General features: G+C 41.2%; 1 long non-coding RNA gene across 2 annotated transcripts; it reads right to left on the bottom strand.

The window, feature by feature from the left end:
* Positions 1 to 1,243: 1,243 nt before the first annotated feature.
* LOC309817063 lies at positions 1,244 to 10,118 on the bottom strand. 2 transcript variants are annotated; one of them, XR_014296087.1, is made up of 4 exons: positions 10,085 to 10,118; positions 6,879 to 6,988; positions 3,608 to 4,382; positions 1,244 to 2,073 (listed from the first exon to the last, which is right to left on the bottom strand). It is a non-coding gene; the product is annotated as an uncharacterized lncRNA (long non-coding RNA). The 2 variants fall into 2 exon arrangements; XR_014296088.1 differs by lacking the exon at positions 1,244 to 2,073 and having other exon boundaries at positions 3,446 to 4,382.
* Positions 10,119 to 12,615: the final 2,497 nt, after the last annotated feature.

The following is a 12,615-nucleotide window of genomic DNA, read 5'->3' as shown; positions in this document are numbered from 1 at the left end:
GGATACATTTTACTACTCTCCCCCTAACTTGCAGTGATGCAGGCCCTGGACTATGGCAGAACTGAGTTTAACCCTGCTCCTGTCACCTCTCTGAGCTGCAATTTTCTCATCTCTAAAAGAGGAGCACGGGCTCAACTTGTCTGACAGAGAAACAGATCATGGGAGTAAATTAGGAGGCACATCATAGATGCCCTAGAAGTATTTTGCTGAAGGGACCCTCAAGGAATAGGATCTATCTTTATTAACTCTTCTAAAAGATATATACATGGTTAGCATATTTTCAACATCATCATCAATATTAAGAAATTCCTTAGCACTTTCCATGACCTCCGAGAAATTTTCAATTAAGTGTTAAAATCAGCATGTAGATTTAGTGTCCTGGAGTTCGAGGCAACATTAAATAGTCTTGTTACTCTATTTGGAGCACATACATTTGCTCTAGCGTTTTTGCTTACTTGAGGGAACCATAATGACAGTATAACATCGTGATTAAGGGTATGGATTTTAAGGTCAATCAGATCTGGTTTTGCTTTCTGATCGCTCCATCCACTGGCTCTGTGACCTTGGCTATCTAAACGTTCTCTGCTTCAGTTTCATTAAATCAGTTGGGAATGCTTTCAGCTGTAAGTAGCAACCACCATAACAAAAAGCCTACAGAGACTTAGGTTGTTTTTCCCCTCACTTAAAAGGAAGTCCAGAGGCAGGAAGTTGTTATGTTTCAATGGCTCCAGAATGTCAGAGCTTTGCGATTCTCTCTTTATGCTTGCAGGATGCCTAACCGCTTTACTCTCAAGTCAGGGAAAAGGAACGTAAGTAGAACCAAGGACATCTTTTCCTTTTTGAGACAACAAACCTGCCCAGAAAACTCCCAGCGATCTCCTTCACCGGCCTGAACTGTGTCACATGGCCAAGTTGCAAGGGAGACCAGGGAAGGCTCCAGAATGGAGGTGGGTGAGGGAGAGGGGGCTGTGGTGGGGATTATGTCAGATAATGCATGTAACTGGAACAGGGAAATGGAGGCTTCATTCCAGTGTCCGGCAGTGAGGGAGCATCATATCAGAGACACAGGGCAAAGACCTGGTTTTCTACCAGACTGGAAGCTCCGTGCAGGGAGCGCTTTCTGTCTTTCTCGTTTATTATTCTAGCTTGATGCCTAGAACACAGATAACCGGATGGTGCTTCTCAGTAAATATTTGATAAATGAATGAATGGGTAATAATCTGATACATTTATTTGATTTACTGTCATTCATCATTTCCTCAAAAAACATTTATTCATTGCCCCTAAACAAACATCAGACTGTAAGAATTATGAAAACAGGACTTTTGGTGGTGTATTATTTATCTCTTGCTCTGTAACAAACTACCCCAAAACTCAGCAGCTGAAAATAACAAACATTTCTTATCTCACACCGTTTCTGAGGTCAGGAATCACTGAGAACAGTCTGGACAGGCGGCTCTGGCTCAAGGTTTCTTGTAAGTAGTCACAATATAGTCAGGATGTTGGTTGAGGCCGCCAACATCTAAAGGCTTGACAGAGTTGGAGGATCTGCTTCTCAGATGGAGCTCACAGGGCTGCTGGCTGGAGGCCTCAGTTCCTCCCCATGTGGACTTTTCCATAATGCTGCTTGAATGTTCTCAGGACATGGCCGTTGCCTTCCAGAGGGAAAGAGCAAGGAGGAAACTGCAGTGTGTTTTCTGACTAGTCTTGGATGTTGCTCAGTGTCATCTGCACAATATTCTACTCCTTAGAAACAAGTCATGAGGTCCAGCCTAAGCTCAAAGGGAGAGGCTTCTGCCTTTTGAAGGGGGAGTGTCACAGAATATTTTCCCCCAATATGTTTACACTTAAAAAAATTTTTTTTATTGAAGTACGGTTGATTTACAGTGTTTCAGTTAGACATATATATATATTCTTTTTCAGATTCTTTTTTTGTAGACATTTTAAAACCACCAGTGTCTATTCCATTCAATGTTGTATTTCTAGCATCTAGATATGCCTGGCTCCTATAATAGATGCTTAATCAGAGCTGGTTCCAGGTTGGTAGGCCTTGAAGGTTATAAAATTTGGGGGCTTTAAGAGAAAGGATGTAGAAAAGTTATGAAAAAAGTTATAAAAGTTAGTATTTATTTAGAATAAAAGAATATACTACAAATTACCCAATTTTTAAAGCTGAAAATATCACTGACATCATAAAATCCTCCAAATAACATCTTTATTTTTTATTAACTACCTGACTTTTCCTGTAATGTGCGTTTCATATATATTTTGGCTACACACTCTTGGATTACCTGTTAATGTGACAGTGATCTTGGATTATCATTTTCTTTAGAGAGACTACTAGAAAGAAGACATAATCTTTCCACCATCAGGATTGATCAAAATTTGTTATTGTCAATTTAGAAAAGTTTCTTTTGGCTTTGCAACACATTACTGGTTAAGTGATGCAAATTTTTAGGATTGTTGTGTCAGATTTGGGAAAACATCTGTCGAGTTTTTTATAATATGACCTGTAAGATTTTAGGCAATTTGAGTTTTCTAGGGCAGTGATGAATCTCAAATACTCTTTGAAGGAGGACACCCATTAACTAGTTTGTTGCTTTCCTTTTTGTAAAGATGGAGCATTTCTTTTATGTTATCTTTGTCAGTGCCAATATTTCTTCTTCCTGGGTGATCATTATCATTTGCTCCTCTTTAGCAGATTGTAATGGTTAATTTTGTGTGTCAACTTGACTGGATCATGGGTTGCCCAGATGTTGGTTAAATGTTATTTCTGGGAATGTCTGTGAAGGTGTTTCCAGATGAAATTAGCATTTGAATCAGTGGACTCAGTAAAGCAGTGCGCCCTCCCCAGTGTGGGTGGGCATCATCCAGTCCATTGAGAGCCTGAATAGAACAAAAAGGCAGAGGAAGGAAGAATTCAGCCCTTCCTGACTCACTGCTTGAGCGGGGACATTGATTTTCTTGCCCTAGGTACTCCTGTTTCTTAGGCCTTTGGACTCAGACTGGAACTACACCACTGGGTCTCCTGGGCTGCCAGATTATAGACAGAAAATTGTGCAACTTTTCAGCCTCCATAATGGCGTGAGTCAATTTCCTAATAATCTCTTCCTGTACATACATATCCTATTGATTCTGTTTTTCTGGACAATTGTAATAAATAGAACGATTAAAAAAACAGTTATTAGTTAAAAACCTAGTTATTAGTTTTATTCAAAATTATCTGTTTTACTGGTATCACTTATACTTTGACAGAGAACTCACCAGAGTTCCAAGGTCAAGGTGTATCAAATATAAGTTACCTGATATATGAGAAATGCACCACATTTGACTACCCTGTGTGTCTTCACACACATACTTGCTATTTATGGAACTGTCACACTGAAATTTAGATTTCAGTGTCCATATATACAGTTTTAGTGGAACTTAGACATGCTCATCCATTTACTTACCGTGTACAGCTGCTTTCTTGCTGCAGCGTCAGAGTTGAGTAATTGAGGCGGAGCCCACAGAGCCGACAAAGCTTAAAGTGTTTAGCATTTGGTGCTTTACAAAAAATCTGTTGACCAACCCCTGTCCTATGGAAATGAGCAAGAGACACACTCACCTTCTTAGCCTCCTGAAGCAGTGGCCATTTTTCAGTCCCTAAAATATACCAAGCTGTGTACTGACTCAAGACTAACCTCTCCACCCTTCTCTCTGGAGAACAATCTTCTCTCAGCCATTTCTGGTCTGATCATATTCATCCTTCAGGCAATTTCCCCTACCTAGAGAAGACGTCTCTGGCTACCCGTCTAAAACAGTTTCTATTATTATTATTATTTTTTTTTTTTTTTAATTTTTGGCTGTGTTGGGTCTTTGTTGCTGCACGCGGGCTTTCTCTAATTGTGGCGAACGGGGGCTACTCTTCGTTGTGGTGCGCCAGGTGGCTTCTCTCGTGGACCACAGGCTCTAGGCGCATGGTCTTCAGTAGTTGTGGCTCGCGGGCTCTAGAGCGCAGGCTCAGTAGTTGTGGTGCACGGGCTTAGTTGCTCCATGGCATGTGGGATCTTCCCGGACCAGGGCTTGAACCCATGTCCTCTGCATTGGCAGGCGGATTCTTAACCACTGTGCCACCAGGGAAGCCCAGTTTCTATTATTCTTAACCCTTGTTTCCTGTTCTTTTCAATCATAGTCCTGCCCATGGTTTGTAATTATTGACTTGTCTTGTTCGTTAAGGTTGCTGCCCCTTTTACTCTGCAAATTCCCTGTCAACATCCCAGGGTGGGTAAGAGTGTGAGCTCTGAAACCAGACAGCCTAGGTTTGAATCCCAGCTTTGTCACTTACAAGTTGTGGAAGCTTGGGTAAGTCACTTATCTTCTTGCTTCTTCCATTTTCTCATCTACAACATAGGGATAATCATAGTAACTACATGGTAAACATAGTAAGTACTACATTAAGTTTTGAGGATTAAATAAGTTGTAGATAAAGCATTAAGAAGGAAGCAGCAAAGGAAGCCATAAACAAAACGAAAAGACAGCCTACGGGCTGGGAGAATATATTCGCCAGCAATGCGACCGACAAGGGCTTAATTTCCAAAATATACAAACAGCTCATACAACTCAATATCAAAACAAACAACCCAATCAAAAAATGGGCAGAAGACCTAAATAGACATTTCTCCAAAGAAGACAAACAGATGGCCAACAGGCACATGAAAAGATGCTTAATGTTGCTAATTATTAGAGAAATGCAAAACAAAGCCACAGTGAGGTATCACCTCACACGGTCAGTATGGCCACATCAAAAAGTCTACAAATAATAAATGCCAGAGAGGGTGTGGAGAAAAGGGAACCCTCCTACACTGTTGGTAAGAATGTAAATTGGTGCAGCCACTGTGGAAAAGAGTTTGGAGGTTCCGTAAAAAAACTAAAAATAGAGTTACTATATGATCCAGCAGTCTCACTCCTGGGCATATATCAGAAAAAGATGAAAACTCTAATTCAAAAAGATAATGCACCCCAACGTTCATAGCAGTACTATTTGCAATAGCAAAGACATGGAAGCAACCAAAGTGTCCATTGGCAGATGAATGGATAGATAAAGAAGATGTGGCATATATATATATATATATATATATATACACACACACACAATGGACTATTCAGCTATCAAAAAGAATGAAATAATGCCATTTGCAGCAATGTGGTGGACTTAGAGATTATCATACTAAGTGAAGTAAGTCAGAGAAAGACAAATACCATATATCACGTATATGTGAAATCTAAAAAAAAATGATATAAATGAACTTATTTACAAAACAGAAATAGACTCACAGACATAAAAAAAACAATCTTATGGTTGCCAAAGGGGAAAGAGAGGGGAAGGAAGATAAATTAGGAGTTTGGGATTAACAGATACGCAGTACTATATATAAAACAAACAACAAGGACCTACTGTATAGCACAGGGAACTACATTCTACATCTTGTAATAACCTATGATGGAAAAGAATCTGAAAAAGAAATGTGTGTGTGTATATATATATGTGTGTGTGTATGTATATGTATCTCTGAATCACTTTGCTGTACACCTGAAACTAACACAACATTGTAAATCAATTATACCTCAAAAAAAATAGTTAAAAAATGAAAAATGAAACCCAGTACCTGGTAAGCAATTGATAAGGGTTAGCTATTAATACTTAGTACTGTATCTTCAGGGTTGAACACAAGAGTACAACCAGTATCTCTTTGAGTGAACAAAGTTTTTGGAATGAAGCATTTGTGGAAATGAAGGCTTTATCTAGTGCCTCATACCTCTTTTATTTTTTAACCATATGCTGTTTCATTTAAACATTATGGACCTCAAGTTTCATTTAGTCCATGAAAGGCTATAACTGACCTTGATTTACATAACAAATCAGTAAGACAAGTGTTTGAAGCATTTTTAAAAAATTTTTTTGTGGGGGGGTGGTAATTTAGTATCTGTCATGGTATGCCCACAGACAGATTAAGACCTATAAATATTATGAGGCCTCCATCAATCAGCTATTGCCATGCTAATGTCATGTAACAAATCACCCAAAGCTCAGTGGCTTAAAACAATAATTATTTAATCTCACAAAAGCATCTGCAAGTTGGCTGGTTTTCAGATGATCTAGACTGTCTGAGCTGGGCTTCAAGGTGTGGGTTGCATCAGGGTCTGCTCTAGGTGTCTCTCATCCTCCTTGAATGAACAGGCCTGTTCTTCTCACAGCACCGTTGGACATGCAAAAAGAGTGAGACCCGCGGTGTAAACACGTTCTAAGGCTTTGCTTGCATCCTGCTTGCTAACAGCCTATTACCAACAAAGTCACATGACTGAGTCCAAATCAGTGGGTCAGGGAAGTATATTCCATCCAAAGCAGGTGTGGGAGAGGTGTATTTCCTGAACAGTAATACACACTATCCCAAGACCCATAACCAAATAAAACTTAAAATAAAAATCAAACTAAAATGAAAAGTTATATTTTTCAAAGAGACAAGAACATGTACATGTTAAAAATAGCTTTCCTGAATTTTCTGGTTGTCTCCTTTGGCAGGCAAGAGGGGTTGTAATGGTGTCCCTGCTTTTCTGGTCCTTTAAGTGTGTGTCTAGTTTTCATTTGGGGCCAGCCAGCACTGATGACTACTCCTTTTTGTATCCTAGTGCCCAGCACTTGGTAGGTATTTGACATAGTTTGTTGAATGCAATTGTTGAATTCTATAAATGTATGGCAGTTGCATCAGTGCATGATAGCTCTGTTTGCTTTACAGAAATTCAGGAGCATTGTAGGTATTGCACGTTTCTACATCAAAGCTTTAAAAGTAGTTATGGGGTGCGGAGGTGCACACAACTTCTAACACTGCCATGCATACCTTGGAGGCCTCCAGGCAAGTCGTTGCCTCTGGGTTTCCTGTTTCTCTGTTTCCCCTGCAATGGAAAAGGATTGCTTTCTCATCTGATGTTGCTCAAGGGAAATGCGTGCCTGGAAGATAATCAACAGAGAGGAGAGTGCAGACAAGTAAATAAACAGTTTAATGAATATAAGATAAAACATGAATTAGGGCTTCCCTGGTGGCACAGTGGTTAGGAATCCGCCTGCCAATGCAGGGGACACGGGTTCAAGCCCTGGTCCGGGGAGATCCCACATGCCGCGGAGCAACTAAGCCTGTGTGCCACAACTACTGAGCCTGCGCTCTAGAGCCCACGAGCCACAACTGCTGAGCCCGCGCACCTAGAGCCCCTGCTCCGCAACAAGAGAAGCCACCACAATGAGAAGCCCGTGCACTGCAACGAAGAGTAGCCCCCGCTGGCTGCAACTAGAGAAAGCCTGCACACAGCAACGAAGACCCAACGCAGCCAAAAAAAAAAAAAAAGCCATGAATTAAAGCCAGCTTTCAGAACCTCACATTTTCCTTTCATCTACTGTTTATTCAGTAATTGCACAATTACAACTTGCATAAATGATTTTATATACCTAGTAGTCTATAAATATCTCCAGTATATATATGTTTGTAGATAAGGAGGGCAGGGATGATCATGATTGAACAAACATGTTCTGACATAGAAGTAACCTTGCAAATACTACGATGTTCAGCTTCTACCAATGCTAGTTTTTACTGACCCGGGGAACTCAGTGTTATGAATTTTATTAATAACTACTTTTGAGAGACTAACAAATGCCACACATTGGGGTGAGATATCTCTCTATATTATTATTTTTAACCCATGTAACAGCACTGCCTTGTTAGAACATATCCCTTTAGTAAAGAAGGGAACACAGATGGAGTAAGTAGTTTGAGCCTGTATTTGAACTCTAACATGCTTCACTAGAAAATCAGGCTGTTTTGAAAGTTGACTACCCACCTGTGTACAGGGAGGGCCAGTTGAGGACCAGCAAGCGTGGCATATAGATATGCATGTGACTGTCACGTCTTATTTCTTGCACCAGGATTAATGTAACAGAACACCCAGTGTGGGAAGCCACCTCAGGGCCATCCTGCAAATATTTGTATACCTCCCCGCCATTCTGCTTTCCTTCAGTTATGTAGTGCAGAGCTTCTGTGTTAGATGACTAAGGTAGGCATGGTAAACATGTCACCCGGATTGTCAGATGCCTCTGGTTTGTTAATGTTCACTCAGCCATCAGTGAGGCCCAGAGATGACATCTTACAAGCTGGTGATAAAGCTTCAAGTAGCTTCCACTGTGAGAAGGGCTTAATTGTGTGATTTTTCGAGCAGTATCTGTAGATTATACAGATAAGATGTCTCCTTTCTGTCTGGTGTGTGCCTTGTCCTAGCACCCTTAGTGAATCATGACTGTTAGCTCTCCTTGGGTGTGAACTAGGGCCCCAGGAGCCTCCAGTCAGGTCTAGCCATTGTCCTCACAAAGCTCATTATTGCTCTTTTGGTTGAAATTTGAGGGGAAGAACAACCATTAGGTAAGTATGCAATGTCAGGGGAGCAATTTGGTTTGAAAAGTCTCAGAAACGGCCTTTAAAAAAAAAAAACCTTCTAGGGCATTTCTTTTTTGAAAAAATAAGTTGCGTATCTTTGTTTAAAAAAAAGAGGGTTTCTGCCTTTTCAGTTAAGAGCAATCTTTAAAAGGCATCCAAAAAGAAAAAAAGTTGGCTCTGTTTTCTGAATTGCTAGTTGGGAGAACAAAAGCAGCAAGGGAAAGTTTGACTTGACTTCCTCTGCAATTTGTTTATATCATCGGAGCAGAAAGAATCTCAGGGCTCAGCTTGCCACTTCCTGAATAAAGAGAGAAAAATGCCCAGAGTGCTGGATTCATTGAGAAGTGCACAGGGATCAGCAGAAATCCTGACCGACTGAGGGGCCCAGAGGGCAAAGGAAGAACGTTCAGCGACAATCTAAGATAACTGCCAAGTCCCCAGTCACCAAATACTCCCCCAGCCCTCCCAGTGGCCACAGAGAGGCCAGCTGGGAGGAAGGTGCAGGCTTCCCTGGCTTGTTGCTATGGAGTCGGCGTCATCCAAGACAGTATTGTCAGTCAATCCAATTCAAAGACAGCAGGGGCAGCAACGGAACTGCATTGAAATTACAAATATTTACTTGAAAAAAAAAAAGTCCAAATCAGATGTAACTGAGATGATAAGGCTCTGTTCACTTCTCTAGGTAGTAGCCAGGAAACAGCCAAACCAGTTAGGGTAGGAGATTTTCTTTTTTTGGTCAGGTATGTACTGAATCACTGGCAGCAAACTAAAGGGATTTTTAGGAGGGAAGATTTCTTTCTCTCTAGGTTCTCCTGGGCAGAGTGCCTGTATTCCTTCCCCTCCACACACTTTTTAAAAGCAAGTCGAGGCCAGCTGAGCTCATTTTGATTATTGCTGTTAGTTTCCTGCCACTTGTCTTTGCAGGCTGGAGTGAAGCCTAAGGATTTAGATGAAAAACATCAGGCTGCTCTCCTCTTCGAGAAATCGTACCTGTGTGGTTTCCTAGCTTGCCTTTTCATAACCTATTCGGTTGAGGTCTGCCATAGCTGGCCTGTTAAAGAGAAATTTGAAATCAGTGGGTGAAAGGGCTAAGAAAGAGAAAAATACAGTTGAGCAGTGAATGTACTTGGCTGAGTACCCTTATGGGAGACTGATTTCATTGGCCTTTGGAACACTGGAGGGGATTGCAAAACATGCAGCTAGAACAGAGAGAATGCAGATAGAAGGGGGGTGCAGAATGGGGAGACAAAGAGGGTTTCCCTTTCCTCAGAAAGGGGGGATCATCCTTACTAAAGTGTGTTTCGTGGGGCAGCTCAGAAGCAGGAGAAAATGCCAGTAATAAGGCTGGTGGCCGTTTAAATGATGAATAGTATAACATGCAGTGATTTTTTCTTTTTTTTTTTTTTTTTTTGCGGTATGCGGGCCTCTCACTGCTGTGGCCTCCCCCGTCGCGGAGCACAGGCTTCGGACGCGCAGGCCCAGCGGCCACGGCTCACGGGCCCAGCCGCTCCGCGGCACATGGGATCCTCCCAGACCGGGGCACGAACCCGCATCCCCTGCATCGGCAGGCGGACTCCCAACCACTGCGCCACCAGGGAGGCCCCATGCAGTGATTTTAAACTCACAGTTTGTTATTGGAAGTTTTTCTTCCCATTTGGAGGGCAGGTTTCCATCAATTCTCTTGTCTAATTCCTTCTTCCTGCCAAGCTGCTGCTGTTTTCAAGAAAACACTTGGGTCATCGTTTGAGAGCTTCAAAAATCTCAGTGTTCAGTTAGCCTCCTTTTGAATCCCTTCTGACGGTTGGTTAAATACGGGTCCAAAGCCCTTTCTGTGAGTAGGGCTGATCCTGGGGTGAGGAAACGTAATTTTCTGAGTGTTAAGAAACAAAAATAATGTTTTAACAGCACCATTACTAGAAAACTTGGAAATTGCATTCTTCTAGTCTGTTCTGTTCAATTCCATTTTATGGACCTCTGAACATTTCATAGTACAAAGGGCTATTATATAAAAAGGACACTTGGATATTCTTCTTAAAGGTTCCCTTGTACTTTCATAGCATGTTTACAAGGTTACTAAGTATGCTTTCTCATCACTGTATTTTAAATGGCTCAACTATTACTCCCACGTTTGAGAATCATTGAAACTGCCTGAATGGAACCGGGATATCCTTTGTTCCCCATTGATTTGGAAACAAAAGACGCAGGAAAAAAGTTTATTTTGCTGCTGAATGCCATATGCAGATGAACGCATTGTCGATTAAATTAAACCAAGGATCTGAAGACTTTTTCAAGCCTTAGAAAGAATGTTCTTATAGTTACGGTACATGTTAGAATTTGCCCTCCAGTTTTCATTTATTCTATTGTGCTTGTGTCTAACGTGGGGTTATTTAAGTCACACACCCTAGTCTTCAGGAATAATAAAGCGTAATCAATAGAGGAGAATCAGCGTCAAAAAAGACAAAAGTTGCTATGTTGTTTCTTAGGTGGGAAATACCAGATGGACATAAGTAGGCAGTGCCCCCCATTCATTTTCTCCCTTCTCCATCTTTTCCATTTTCTCTAGACCCGAGATTCTCATTTTCGGCACTGTTGACATTTGGACTGGGTCATTCTGCGTTGCAGGGGGCTGTCCTGTGCGTTGTGGGGTGTCTACCAGCTTCCTGGGCCTAAACCCCAGATGCTGGCAGCACCCCTCCACAGTCATGACAGGCAACCTCGGCTCCTATAGCCGCCACATGTCCCCTAGAAGGGGGGTGGGGAGGGCGTTTGGATCGCCTCGGGTTGAGAATCACTGTTCTAGAGCAACCCACCCACAGAATCCTGTTTGAAGGAGGAAGAGAAGATTAACTTAGCGTTCAGCCAGTGATAGTGAAAATCACTGGTTACAAAGCAGTTATTTTAATCAATTCATAGAGTTAGATCTCAAAATATGAGAGAGAGAGCAAGAGAAGGAATCAAAGGACTCAGACATGTTAATAGCAAGCCCTTCATTTTGCAGGTGGGGACCACAGCAGGAAGTGCATCCCAGCATATACAGCTAGATGGTGAGCTAAGGCTAGTTATTGTCAGCTTTTTTTCTTGTTATTTCAAGTAGTTCATGGATTCACTTACCTATCATTGTGCCCCTCCTACTGGGAAGCATCTCAGAGTAGACGGGAAACAACGCATCTCAGGATCCTTTTCCTTATGACCCTGAAGTAATTAATATTCATTAATTTTCAGTGGCTAGAAATGGGCATGGACTACAGTAATACACATTTTATGAGATACTGTTAGAATAATAAAAATGTATGGTAATGACAATATGGCTAAAGAAGTTTAAAACACGTCTTAATAAAGATGTATCTCTATTTCACTAGGATGTATAGTTCGCATCAACTATTTTTATTAAATATCGAAAAAGAGAAGCAGTGCCCAGAACCACATAATCTGAGTCCTGTATGTTCAATAATAAAGCTATCAGTGTTCATTTTTAGTATTTTTTTTTAAGTTTTAAATGATGAAATGTTTTGAACGCTGTGACAAGTGGACAGAATAAATGGTGCAATAGTCAGTACATGTACTTACTGCCAAGATTTACTGGTTTCCAGCTTTCCCATTTCAGAGCCTTTACTGGTCCTTTTGGCAATCATTTATCTGCATGGCTCATTCCTTCCTTCCCTCATCCAGGCTGAAATGGCACCTTCTCAGACAGGCCTCCCAATCTTTCTTTATAGGGATACAACTACAGAGTGTATTCTATATGATGAACAGAGGGCACCATCCGTCACTTGCCAGCCAGCCCTGCTTTAATTTTTTATAGCACATATTATATATAAATATGTGTTTGGTTTACTTATTTGTCTGTTTCCTCCAACTAGAATCTAGCCTGACTCCCTGATGGCTTTGTTTTATCTAGTAGTGCTCAGAACAATGCCTACCTGGTACACAGTAGGCGCTCAGTAAATATCTGTTGAATGAAAGTGTTGTCCGGGCAAACTGGGGGCACGAGCAGGCTGGTAACAATTTAGTGTGGGTTGATGAAGTCTTGCACTCTTGTAAATGACCTTTGTCTTCTCAAGTGTAATATTTAATATTTAATTGGTTTGGCTTGACAAGTTAAATATTGCAAGCAGTTAATCATTTATTCATTTTAAATAACAGGTTGTTCTTTTTT

This window comes from Mesoplodon mirus (assembly GCF_964341445.2).
Source record: "Mesoplodon mirus genome assembly, chromosome: 15".
NCBI lineage: Eukaryota > Metazoa > Chordata > Mammalia > Artiodactyla > Ziphiidae > Mesoplodon > Mesoplodon mirus.
Note: the sequence above shows the minus strand (reverse complement) of the source record. Positions and strands in the feature narration are given on the sequence as shown.